The 13,482-nt window shown below is 41.9% G+C and overlaps 1 long non-coding RNA gene across 1 annotated transcript; it reads left to right on the top strand.

The window, feature by feature from the left end:
- Positions 1-4,588: 4,588 nt before the first annotated feature.
- LOC308639708 lies at positions 4,589-11,513 on the top strand. Its single transcript, XR_014020102.1, has 3 exons — positions 4,589-4,723; positions 9,945-10,112; positions 11,427-11,513. It is a non-coding gene; the product is annotated as an uncharacterized lncRNA (long non-coding RNA).
- The last annotated feature ends 1,969 nt before the right edge of the window (positions 11,514-13,482 follow it).

Genomic DNA, 13,482 nt, shown 5'->3' with positions numbered 1-13,482 from the left:
ACACCATTTTACAGCATATGAAGTTCATAATAACAACAAGAGCATAGAGAGAGGATTTAAAACTCTGAGTCTCATTTTTTCTAATATGTGTTGCTGTTTTACCTAAAGCTGAAGGGGATAGATGGAGTTTGACAGCATAGTCGTATGTTGCCTAATGCTTACAGAGGGCTATAGTTCTGGGAGATACATCATTAGCTGATTTCATCATTGTGCAAGCATCTTTGAATGTACTTACACAAACTAAGAGAGCTACAGCATCATTAGACAATATATTATTATGGAACCACCTATATACAGTTTGCTGTTGACAAAAACATTTTTTTTTTTTTTTTTTGCAGATCATGACTATGGTTTCCTCCTCTAAAGCAGAGTTTCCTACTCCCACTCATAGCTTCAGTGTATATCTGAGCACCATGAAATTATATGTTTTTTTTTCTAGGAAGAGGGTATACAGCTTTCATCTAATTTTCAAAAGAGTGTGTCTTTCCCATAAATAATTAAGGTTAAGAACTACAGAACCGAAGGATCCTATCTCCAAGAAAATAGTGTGGAGTTGCAGAGTATGTGGTTTGCAAAAACAGAAGTAGAAGCATATTTTGAAGAAGGCAAAATTTTCTTAATGAAAAAGCACTAAATGATAAGGTTTCAAGAGCCGTTTGGTTTCCATGATTGCAAAATGTCACTCTCCGAATTAACATGAGGTTTATGTAGAAGGCAGCTATTACTAAAACAGTATTCAGGCACAAAGTTCTGTGCTGGCTCAGACAAAAAGATGGATCTGGTGTTGCAAGAGTTCACCAAGGAAACTTTCTTAAGTGAAAAAAAAAAGGGGGGAACATTTTGACCACTCTGGTTTCTGAAACTGACCAAATATTTTAAATCATTCAATTTTTTCTTAACATTTAATTTCTGATGTGCATTATAATACCACCATCTTGTGGAATATAGTAGAAATGCATGATTTTAAGTGGCCTCTCAGTCAGTAGTTCTCAAAGTGTGTTCTGTGAACTTCCCTGGGAGTATTTGAGACATATTCAAAAGGTTCTTGAAGTCAAAGCTATTTTTATAATAATACTAATATATCACTTTACTTATTCACTGGTTGTCATTTGTGGCCATGGTGCAAAAGCTATGGTGGGTAAAATTGAAGGCACCTTAGCATGAGTCATGGCTATAATTCCAAAGTATACTGTTAGTCATTGTATTCTTCGCTGCCATGCATTTGCAGGAAACAAAAAGCCAGCTGAACTTACAAATAACCTTGCTGAAAAAGCTAAAATGATTTAATTTGGGAGTCAGGTTTGCAGGATTCATTGAATAGGAGTTCTCTTTACTGTCAATTTTACTTGCAAGAAATCCCATGGAGAACTAAGGAATCCCAGAAGACATTTTTGACCCTTATGGATAAGAGTCTTGTGCTTCTATCCTCACTTCTTCATCCATTATTTTCATGTTTCAGATTTCTCATGTGTAAAATGAAGGTATTCCTAGGTGTTTCCACACTGAGTAGTCAGGAGATTTGAAACTGCATATAATGGCTTGTGTCAGTTCTTCTAATGTTCTTTCCCCTTCCTGTGCCAAAATTGTATCAAAGCATTTTATCTTCATAGTAACTGTATGAAGTTGCTATTATCATACCACTTTTCAGATTGGAAAACTGAGACCAGGAGAGGTCTAAGTTTCTTACCTGAAGTCACACAGCAAAGTAGTGGAAAATGAACCCAGGCAATTTCATTCCAGGAGAGAATAAGTCTCTTGCAGTTTTGACTATGGGAAGAACTTGAAGAAAGCTGGCCATAAAGAAATGGGAGATGGTTCAGTTAGTTGAGGTCTAGAAATTGATGAACACATGATATTTACAAGAAAGGACAGGGATGATGATTGGGCCTCTGAGAACAATTTATGGAAACTAGATATATCACCTTAAAACAGAATGTGGGTCTCAATACCCAGAAGCACCCCCAAATTTGTAAGACTTATAACAAAAAATAAAATGGATGGAGTTAATAGTTCTAATGAAGTGTTGAACCCAAGAGCCATATCAGTACTGGAAAAATGGCAGAACCAGTACAACATCAGATTTGCCTTGTAAGAGCCGTGGTGCCTAATGCTATCTAAAGAACATATGAAACTCCAATGGCCACCTGACAGTGTTATAAAAATTAACCAAAAATAAAAACCACAGCACCTCCACCACACAATTCAATTTAAACAATCTTAGTTTTCCACATTAACATTTTTTAGATATGTCTATGGACCTCAAAGTAATGGGAAAAAAATTCTCATTCAAAAGCAATAAATTCTCATTCATAAGCAATTAACATGAAGATGTTATAAGTAATATTAATTTTTGTCCATTTGAAATATATAGATTGCACTGTGAAATCTTTTTGTCAAGTGTAACCACTAAAAATGTGGAATCAAGAAGGTATATTTCAATTGAAACCCATTATAATTAGTGAGTCACATCTACCTCAACTCTGAAAACATATATAACTACCTTGTTGCTGATTACATTGCCTGAGGTCTCTGCCTTCTCCCACTTCCACTCTCTGATTTCCTCACTTCCTTCCTGCAACAGGCCTCCAGCTTGGGGTGGCTTGATAGAATAAAAGTTGTAGTCGCAAATTGTAGGACCAAGAGAAGTTACACATGAGTGCTTTGTCAGAATTCTGTTGTTTTTTAAAGGAAAAGTTACCATTTCATTAGAAGTAAATATAAGAGAAAATTCATTTATTGTTAGGTTTTAAGATGTTTTAGTACAAAAACAGCTTTATTAGAAATATCCTCAATACAATTATTTTATTAATATGTATTAATTGTACATATTAACAAAATGAAGGCCCCTTCCAAGCCATGCTCCTTTCTCCACTTTGCTTTACTAACACCCCTTGCTAGAGTATAAACTATAACCCTCTCTACTCCCTTCTGAAATTGATCTTTACAAAGGAATTCAAGGATTTCCTCATAACTTCTCTCACCCCATCTTTATACAAGAGCTTCTGTGTCCTTCTTTCTCCTGAACTCCCTTCCTGCACTGTCACTACCTAGTACTTTCCATGATACTTCCTTGATTTAGCCAGAAGCCATTTGGTAAGGTTGGAAAGAGACTCTGATCTCTCTAATTTAGCTTTGGAACCAAATTGCTTTATTCTCCACCATCCTGGGATATCAATATTGTGTCCTCAGGAATGCCACACTTCACTGTCCTCATTGGCTGATATGTTTTTTTCAGCTTGGGCTTTGATATGGTGAAAAGAATAGACACCAGGGTTACTCAGACCTGCCAGCTCTCAAAGTCCTTGATGGTTACACCTGGAGAAAAGTCACATTGAGACTTGTAAACACACTTCATTCCACCAAATTAAATTTATTTTTCTATAATTGCTTTTGCTTTTAAAATTTGAAGGAGTTTTAAACAAATAGGACTCTCATTTGGTCATTCTTACAATCCAGTTGGGTGTAGATTAGAATCTGACTACTAGAATAAAAAGAACCTTGAATTTGGTATGTACTTTGGCTTTGGTGCTGCTACTTCACATTATCTTCAGCAAAGATTAAGAAAGAATGCATTGTGCATGATAGATCCCTAATATTGATAGACATGACTTTCACCTTTCTATTTAGGACCACTAATGCAGAAATGTGGATGCATACTAAAATAAAAGTATGTTGTTGCAACAACTAAAAAATAAATAAAATTCCAGGTGGAAAAACAATTAAAAATAAACCATAAAAAAGTATGTCATTGGGGCTGGAGCTGTGGCTCAGCGGTAGTGCACTTGCCTGCCACGTGTGAGGCACTGGGTTTGATTCTCATCACAGCATATAAATAAATATAATAGTATAATTAATAATATAATATAACAATATATAATAATTTTATAATAATATAAATATAGAATAACTTTATAATATAAAATATAATGATAATAAATATTTTTAGTTGTTGATAGACAACTAAAAATATTTTTTAAAGTATTATTCTCTTTTATTAAATCCCAACACTTCTATCTTTTTCACATACTATGTGAGAAAATAAGAAGTACACAAAAAGCTCCCTTGATACTTACCACAGTATTATGGTTGTCTCAAGAAAAAGTTATGGTGTGATTGAGTTGCAAACTGAACCAGCTGGTTGTTTGGGGGAGTGCCATTTTTACTCAAAAGAATGACTGACAGAAAAACTATAATTTTCTGACTTGGATATTTGGCAGATATTTTATCTAAAATGAATAAAATGGGCCTATCACTTCAAGGAAAACAACTGAGAGCCTTCAAGTGAGAATTAGAATTTTGTATAATTTGCATTTGCTACTGGGAGTTTAACAGCTTCCTAAAAACTTTTTTGATGAAATTGTTATGAATAGTAATGACTGTGGTGAGCCGTTTCTTCGGACTGTGGTCGCCATTACAAGATGGCGCTGGCTCCGCTGTGGTCTGTGACAAACAACTCCTTATTTGGGAGAGTTGGCACGTGATGTTTTAACACCCTATGAGAAAGCTCCACGTAGCAGCTTCGCATTGGGGCTTGGGATGCTTTATTAAGGCTGGGAGGGGCGTCCGGGAGAGAGAAGAAGAAACATCAGGGGCCTGAATAAACGGCTGAAAGAAGATTCCTGTTGTTGCGTCTTCCTTGCGGGCAAGGGGTCGCGACAAGTGGTGCCGAAACCCGGGAACCAGAACTTTCAGCCGTCAGGGGTGGTGCACCGGTTAGTCCCAGGTAAGTGGGATCCGCGACCAAAGCGGGGATAGTCCCAGTAAGTGGGATCCGCGATCAAAGCGGGGTCAGCTCCTCTACAAAGAAAGGGAGAGCTTTATATTTTATTGCAGCTGCACTGTGTACTTTCACTTTTGTTTTCAGTGTTTCTTTTGTTGCTGTGTCATGGGTGCCGCATCTTCAAGTCCGCTTCTTCTGGCCCTAGACGGCCTGTTACGTTCCAAGGGCCTGGAAGTGAAACATAGAACTTTACAAAGATTTTTACAGAAGTTGGATATTGCTGCACCGTGGTTTGCATTTTCGGGCAGTCTTACTATACCTAGTTGGGATAAATTAGGCAAAGATCTTGACTTTGCTTCTGAGCAGGGCATATTAGAGGGCGGGGTGATACCCCTTTGGAAAATGGTCCGTAGTTGCCTCACAGATGGCAGATGTCAGGAAGCACTTACTAAAGGACAGGAAGTTCTAGAACAATTACATGAGGAGAAATCGGAGACGGCAGGAAGTGAGGTATCTCGGGAGGATGGAAGTGTGCGGAGCGTGAAACAGGGGAAGAGACGATTGTATCCAGATGCAGGAAGTGAGGTATCTCGGGAGGATGGAAGTGTGCGGAGCGTGAAACAGGGGAGGAGACGATTGTATCCAGATCTCAGTGCGCTGCGCACACCCCCATGTGAAAGTGGGTCAGAGGAAGAGGAGGATGAGGAGGAGGAGCTTGGGAGGCTGTCTCGCCAGCTAGGGAGTTTAGCTATAGGAGAAGGGAACAAAAATAAACAGGAGCTCAAGAAATGTGATCCTCCGGATCCACCGCCGTATGGCGGGGGTGTTTCGGGGAGAGCTTTCCATGCTCAAACATGGAGGGCTGTTAACGCTGAGATGGGTCTTGCTTATCCAATTTTTCAGGATGATAATAGGGGAAGATTCCATGAGCCTTTAGATTTCAAAATTGTGAAGACTCTGGCGGAGTCTGTGCGCACTTATGGGGTGGATGCTGCCTTCACACTAACTCAGGTGGAGAGTCTGTCTAGATACTGTATGACTCCCTCTGATTGGGCTAGCCTTGTTCGGGCTTGTGTTTCCCCAGGTAAATATTTGGACTGGAGAGCATTTGTGCTAGAGGGCGCAATAGAGCAGGCCGCCCAAAACCATGCGGCGGGACACCCTCATTGGGATAAGGACATGCTTTTGGGGCAAGGTAGATTTGCTAATCAACAGACGGGATTCCCTCTTGAGGTATATGATCAAATTAATAACATTTGCATTCGGGCATGGAAGTCACTTCCAAATAGAGGAGAGGTATCTGGTAATTTGACTAAGATTATACAAGGCCCTACAGAACCCTTTTCAGACTTTGTAGCAAGGATGGTGGACGCCGCTGGAAAGATTTTTGGGGATCCTGATAGAGCCATGCCCCTTGTTAAGCAATTGGTCTTTGAGCAATGCACCAAGGAATGTAAAGCAGCAATCGCTCCTTATAAGAACAAAGGCATAGAAGCATGGATGAAGGTGTGTAGAGAGATTGGAGGACCTTTAACTAATGCAGGTCTTGCAGCTGCTGTCCTTCGGATTGCAAAAGGGGGCGGTCCTGCCGCCGGAACATGCTTCCATTGTGGTCAACCCGGTCATGTTAGACGTGAATGTCCCAAAAAAGACAATTCCAAAAAAGACAATTTTACTGGACCTTCTCACGGTGGCCTTTCCAATGGCCTTCGTCTACCGGGGTTGTGTCCAAGATGCAAAAAGGGGAAGCATTGGGCAAGAGAGTGTAGATCAGTGAGGGACATCCATGGACAGCCTATTTCAGCTGGGCCAAAAAACGGCCGACGGGGCCCTCGACCCCAGGGCCCACAAATATATGGGGCAGTGGAGAATGTCACACCCGAACCCGAGACATGGCCATCTCTACGCCATCCCATGAAACGCGGAGAGCCACTACAGGTGCCGCGGGATTGGACCTCTGTTCCACCTCCAGACTCGTATTAACACCTAAGATGGGAGTCCAATTGGTGGAAACTGAGTTTACAGGGCCTCTACCACCTGGCACTGTAGGTTTGCTAATTGGACGTGCATCCTCTATTTTACAAGGTCTTCATGTTTTCCCCGGAGTCATAAGTCCTGATACTGTAGGGATAATAAAGGTTATGGTGGAAGCTCCAAGGGGCATTGTGTCCATCTCCCCAGGGGATCGGATTGCTCAATTGCTAATTTTGCCTAGCTTACATAATCACTTCCCTGCTGATTCAAGGTCACGGACAGGGAATGAGATTGGTACCACCGGAGGGAATTGTGCCTATTTGTCACTAGATATGAGCAATCGCCCCACTTTGGAATTAAGCATAGAAGGTAAATCTATTGTGGGGTTACTGGATACCAGAGCAGACCGTAGTATTATAGCACTTAGGGACTGGTCTAAGGGATGGCCAGTGCAGACTTCTGATCAATCCTTGAGAGGACTTGGATATGCCCAGGCCCCTCAGATCAGCTGTAGACATCTAGTCTGGAAGGATCCAGAAGGACATAATGGTACCTTTCAGCCTTATGTACTTGATTTACCTATCTCTCTATGGGGCCGTGATCTGATGAAAGACATGGGGTTCACTCTTAGTAATGACTATTCCCCAGTGTCTCAACAGATTATGCAAAATATGGGGTATAGGCCAGGTCTAGGACTAGGAAAACATTTACAGGGACGTAAGCATCCTGTACAAGGTCATCAAAAGCTTGACAGATTTGGTCTGGGTTTTTCCTAGGGGCCGCTGGGGCTCAAATACCCATAACATGGCTCACCGAGGAGCCTGTTTGGGTGCCTCAGTGGCCTCTTCCCTCGGTTAAATTGGCAGCAGCTCATGCTCTAGTTAAAGAACAACTTGACTTGGGTCACATCCAGCCTTCTACTTCTCCATGGAATACTCCCATATTTGTCATTAAGAAAAAATCAGGGAAGTGGCGCCTACTGCATGATCTACGAGCAGTTAATGCTCAAATGCAACTTATGGGGCCCATTCAAAGAGGGCTGCCTCTGCTCTCCTCGGTTCCTCAGGGTTGGCACATTATTGTTATTGACATTAAAGACTGTTTCTTTTCTATTCCTTTGCATCCTAAAGACTCGCAGCGTTTTGCCTTCACCCTTCCCTCGTGTAACCACGAGGAACCAGATCAAAGGTTTGAGTGGGTAGTGTTGCCGCAGGGAATGGCTAATAGTCCCACGATGTGTCAGATGTATGTGGGGAAGACACTCGCACCTCTCAGACAAAAGTATTCCTCCATCAAGATCATTCATTATATGGATGATGTATTATTGGCTGCTAAATCAGAGCAGACAGTTCATGAGGCCTATAAAGACCTAGTGAAGTTGTTAGCTCAATATGGACTGCATATCGCACCTGAAAAGATTCAAACAGGGGATTCTATTAAGTATTTGGGAGCAACAATTGGGTGTGACAAATTACGACCACAGAAAATCACCATACGAGCTCAGGATCTCCAAACTCTAAATGATTTTCAAAAACTGCTGGGAGATATTAATTGGATACGAGGATATTTACATATTTCTAATGTTATGCTACAGCCTTTGTATGCTACTCTTAGGGGTGATCCAGATCTTACTTCCCCTCGTAGCCTCACCAAAGAGGCTAGAGCGGCCCTTATGACAGTAGAAGAAGCTATACAACATGCTACTTTATGCAGGCTCCAGAGTGATAAACCTTTCCAGTTATGTGTGCTTGCCACTATGCGGCAGCCTACTGGAGTACTGTGGCAAGATGGACCTTTGCTATGGATTCACCCACATGTATCCCCAGGAAAATCCTTAGAATATTATCCTGATGCTGTTGCAGCATTAGCACTTAAAGGGATTCAACAAAGCATTCAATTTTTCGGACAATCACCTTCTTCTCTTATTATACCCTACACTAAAGCTCAACTTAGTGTCTTGTGTGCTACTCTAGATAACTGGGCTATTCTATGTTGCTCGTTTCAAGGGGATATTGATAATCATTACCCTTCTCATCCGTTACTCCATTTTGTTAAAGAACATCCTATCATTTTTCCTAAAGTAACTTCATCCAGTCCCATTCCGGGGGCTGTTAACATTTTTACTGATGGTTCCAAGTCTGGAATGGGAGCTTATGTAATTAATGATTCTCCCCCTGTCCAGCATCAATTTGCTCCTGGAAATCCACAATGGGTAGAACTACAAATTGTTATTGAGGTTTTAAAACAGTGTTCTTTTCCTTTTAATCTCATTTCGGACTCCATCTATGTGGTGCAAGCACTACAAATCCTGGAGGCTGTGGGAGCTATTAGTGATGCCCGTAATGTATCTGCTTACTTTAATCAGCTTCAACAGCTTATCCGTGGCCGCACTGCTCCTTTTTATCCAGTGCACATCCGGGCTCACACCTCTCTTCCTGGTCCATTATCGCAGGGTAATGCCTGTGCGGACTCAGCCACTAGAGGTCAGTTGATCTGTTTGGCTTCCTCCTTAGAGGAGGCTAAATTGTTTCACCAAAATTTTCATGTTAATGCTTTAACACTGCGCAGGCGTTTTTCTATTTCAAGAGCAGATGCTCGGCAGATAGTATTACACTGTCCCCATTGTGTCACATTTCTTTATCCCCCTACTTATGGAGTGAACCCACGGGGATTGAAGCCATTGGTTGTCTGGCAAATGGATGTGACGCACATACCTGACTTTGGTAGCCTCAAGTATGTCCATGTTTCTGTTGATACGTACTCTGGAATTATTCATGCTTCTGCTTTATCGGGAGAAAAGGCACGTAATGTCATTACTCATTGCCTGGAGGCCTGGGCGGCGTGGGGTGCACCTACGTCCCTTAAGACTGATAATGGACCTGCTTATACCGGAAGACAATTTACATCTTTTTGTTCTACTATGGGAGTGCTACTTACTCATGGTTTGCCTTACAATCCTCAAGGGCAAGGCATTGTTGAGCGTGCTCATCGCACCTTAAAGGAAACTTTACATAAACAAAAGGGGGGAATAGGTGCTGAACATACTCCTAAAGAACGCCTGTCCTTAGCTCTCTTTACCATTAATTTTTTGAATTTGGATATTCATGATCGCTCTGCGGCCGATAGACATGTGTCCCCTCAGCCCTCTGTGATTGGCTATGTTAAGTGGAAAGATGTTCTTACGGGCCAATGGAACGGCCCCGACCCCGTGCTGACATGGGCACGAGGATCTGTATGTGTTTTTCCCCAGGATCGCACGGAACCGTTGTGGGTCCCTGAACGCCTGACAAGAAGAGTCTTGACGTCGGCTAACCAGCAACAGGAAATACCACAGCAATCCCGTGATGAGGATCTTCATTCTGCTAAGTGCTCTGGCTCTGGTGCTGATGCCGATGACACAGATGACACCAATGCAGTGGTGGGCAGTGGCACGGGCTTGGCCAATGCCAATGCCGGTTCATGGTAATTCTAGTGTCCTCCCCACTCTTTTCTCTACCTCATGTGAGATGTCTGCTCCCTGTGCCTCTCCTAGAGGGGACGTGGATAGCATTTTTAATCAATCTCAAGTTAATCTCACAGGAGTTTTTTGTTTCAGCCTTGGGAACACTCATTGTATTAGCCTTAAGACCAAGAATTTGACTAACTGGGAGGACCCATTGCGGTCCAGTCAGGTTTCAGGGAGCATTCTCAGTGCTGTGCTGAGCCAAGTAGTCTCAGGGGAACAAACAGGCTCAGGAACCCCCGCAAATAGCTCTGCTTTAAACACAACTACCTTGGCTATTATCTCCGAGGTACTAATCCCAGTGCCTCCTTCTTCTAATAGTCTTTATAATGCCACCCATTTTAAGGCCTCTCCTTACTGTACCCCTAATCTTGGTTTCCCCCCAACATTTACGCCTTGTCAGGATCATTCTTGGGAGCAACGTCAAGTTGCTAAAGGTTTCTCCCTTTCCCCCTCTCTTAAGAGGTATGTTTATAACTTTAACAACAGTGTCAACTCCTCTACAGGAGTGGGTTGGTCCTGGTTTCAATGGCTGATCTCCAATGAAAAGGGGGCTTCAGCTGATATTTCTGCACTGGCTCAATTGCTGGGAGCCAAAAGTTGGCTGGCTAATGTTTCTGGCACTGTTAGGGAGAGTGAACGAGGTAAAAGACTCACATCTGTTTCGTTCAACTCTCTGTTACATAATGCCACATTGCCCCCTGCAATGGTCTGTGTCCAATCCCCGTTCTTACTCCTTTTGGCTAATGACACCTCGTCAGGGGTGCTGGATTGTTCTAATGTTGCCTGTCTCTTATCTGAGTGTTGGAATGGTTCTTGGACTGTAGCGGTGGTTATGAAAATTCCAACTTTTGTCCCAATCCCAGTCACTGCGGACCCTGACGAATTCCCCATTGTTGAGCTACTTAGAGTCCGCAGGGATTTTGGAATCACAGCTGCTATAGTGACAGCCGTGGCGGTATCTGCTGCTGCAGCGGTCACGGCCGGAGTGGCCATGGCCAGTCAAGTGCAGACTGCTGCCACTATTAATCAAGTTGTTCAACAAACTTCCACCATACTTGAATCCCAGAATACAATTAATCAACATATTTTGTCAGGGATTTTAGCTGCCAACCAAAGAATAGATTTACTCCAAGCTCAGGTAGAAGAATTGGCTGATTTGGTGCTTTTGGGCTGTGTTGACCAACGTGCACATTTATGTATAACCTCTGTCAGATTTAATGATTCCAGGAATGCCTCCCGTATCATTGGCGAATACTTGGCCGGAAATTGGTCCATGGCAGCGGAAGACATGATCCAGTCTCAACTAACCCAGATAGCTGTCTTGAACAGTACCCATGTTGATCCCGTAACTTTGGGTCAATTCACCGATTGGATATCCTCTGCCTTTTCCTTTTTTAAAGAGTGGGTGGGGGTAGGCATTTTTGGTGCAATGTGTTGCTTCGGTATGGTTCTCTGCTTGTGGTTTCTCTGTCGCCTCAAGGCCCGCAATGCTCACGATAAAGCTATGATCATACAAGCTCTTGCAGCTTTAGAAAATGGCAACTCCCCTCAAGTTTGGCTTGCGCAAATTAAACAGTAAATCTTTGACATGGTCGTTGCACCCCAAGTCTTGCGGACATTGCACTGGGATCGACATGTCTTTCCTTGTTATTCTCTTAGTGTTGGAAAGCCCTTGCACTCTGCCGGCTTTCCTCCCATTGCACGCAGATGGGTTTCCACACTAGTGCTTTTCTATCGCCTTAAGACCCGTGCCTTTCTTTTAGGGTGTTACCAACTTGTTTGTCGTTGTATTTCTATACAGCCACAGTTCAGCCTTAGCTATCCCCCTTCGTCCACCATCGTCACGATACAGGATGCGAGGCAAGGCACTGCACTTGAGTGATCCTTGAAGTGGACCTCAAGGAGAGCATGTCCTATTGTATGCGGGTTAGACGCGTCCACGCCCCGTCCCACGGAGAAAAGCGTCGGCTGATATGGCCTCAGATCTGGGGAAGGCGCCTCCTTGGGGCTGAGCCATACTATGCAGCCACTTCTGCACAGTGGGATAGGACCTCTACTCTCTCCTGTGTTGTTCTTAGAAAACAAAAGGGGGAATTGTGGTGAGCCGTTTCTTCGGACTGTGGTCGCCATTACAAGATGGCGCTGGCTCCGCTGTGGTCTGTGACAAACAACTCCTTATTTGGGAGAGTTGGCACGTGATGTTTTAACACCCTATGAGAAAGCTCCACGTAGCAGCTTCGCATTGGGGCTTGGGATGCTTTATTAAGGCTGGGAGGGGCGTCCGGGAGAGAGAAGAAGAAACATCAGGGGCCTGAATAAACGGCTGAAAGAAGATTCCTGTTGTTGCGTCTTCCTTGCGGGCAAGGGGTCGCGACAAATGACTATTATTTTCTAAATACTATGTAATAAAATATGTCAACATTAAACCAATATTTGCAAATAATCAATTCATGGTCTTACAAAATCAAGAATAGGCAAAGGATACATCCAAAGTATAAGACAGACAAATGGATATATATAATAGAGTAGGAAATGTTCTTTGATATCTACTTTGTAACTAGTCTAGTTTTGATAAGGTATCAGTGAAGAAATACATATACATATCTGAGAAGGTTATTAAATATACCTCTTTTTTACAACTACATACTCATGTGAGGCCAGATTTTTTCTATATCACAACTAAAATAACATATGTTTAAAAACAGGAATGAGAACACAAAATTTCTTTTATTAAACCAGACAGTGAAGACACTTGCAAAAATGTAAAACAATGTCACTCCTCTCCATAATTTTTGTAAATTATTCTTCATAAAATGTGTTACTTACAGTAATATGTAATTATTTTATTATTTTAAAATGCATTATTAGATGATTTTTTGTTTTTAATTTATAATCTGATAAACTTTATCAACATAATCAAAATCCTTTTAAAATCTTTAGTAATATTACTGTATAAAGGCAACTTAAGAATAAAAAGTGGAGTGAACCACAGTGGTTGCCACTATACAATAATGCTTTGTGCATTGTGCTTTATAATATATAATATATAATATATATTATAATATATAATATATAATGTTTTATAAAGTAGATTTTACTAACATTATTTAACACCCTCTTCTAGACTCCTATATCTCTTTTTAAAAAAATATCTTATATTTTAGTTGTAGTTGGACACAATACCTTTATTTTATTTATTTATTTCTATGTGGTGCTGAGGATCGAACCCAGGGCCTCCCACGTGCTAGGTGAGCGCTCTACCACTGAGTCACAACCCCAGCCC

The sequence above is a fragment of the Spermophilus citellus genome (genome assembly GCF_964194105.1).
Source record: "Spermophilus citellus genome assembly, chromosome: X".
NCBI lineage: Eukaryota > Metazoa > Chordata > Mammalia > Rodentia > Sciuridae > Spermophilus > Spermophilus citellus.
The sequence above is the reverse complement of the archived record's forward strand: the minus strand, read 5'-3'. Positions and strand labels throughout refer to the sequence as shown.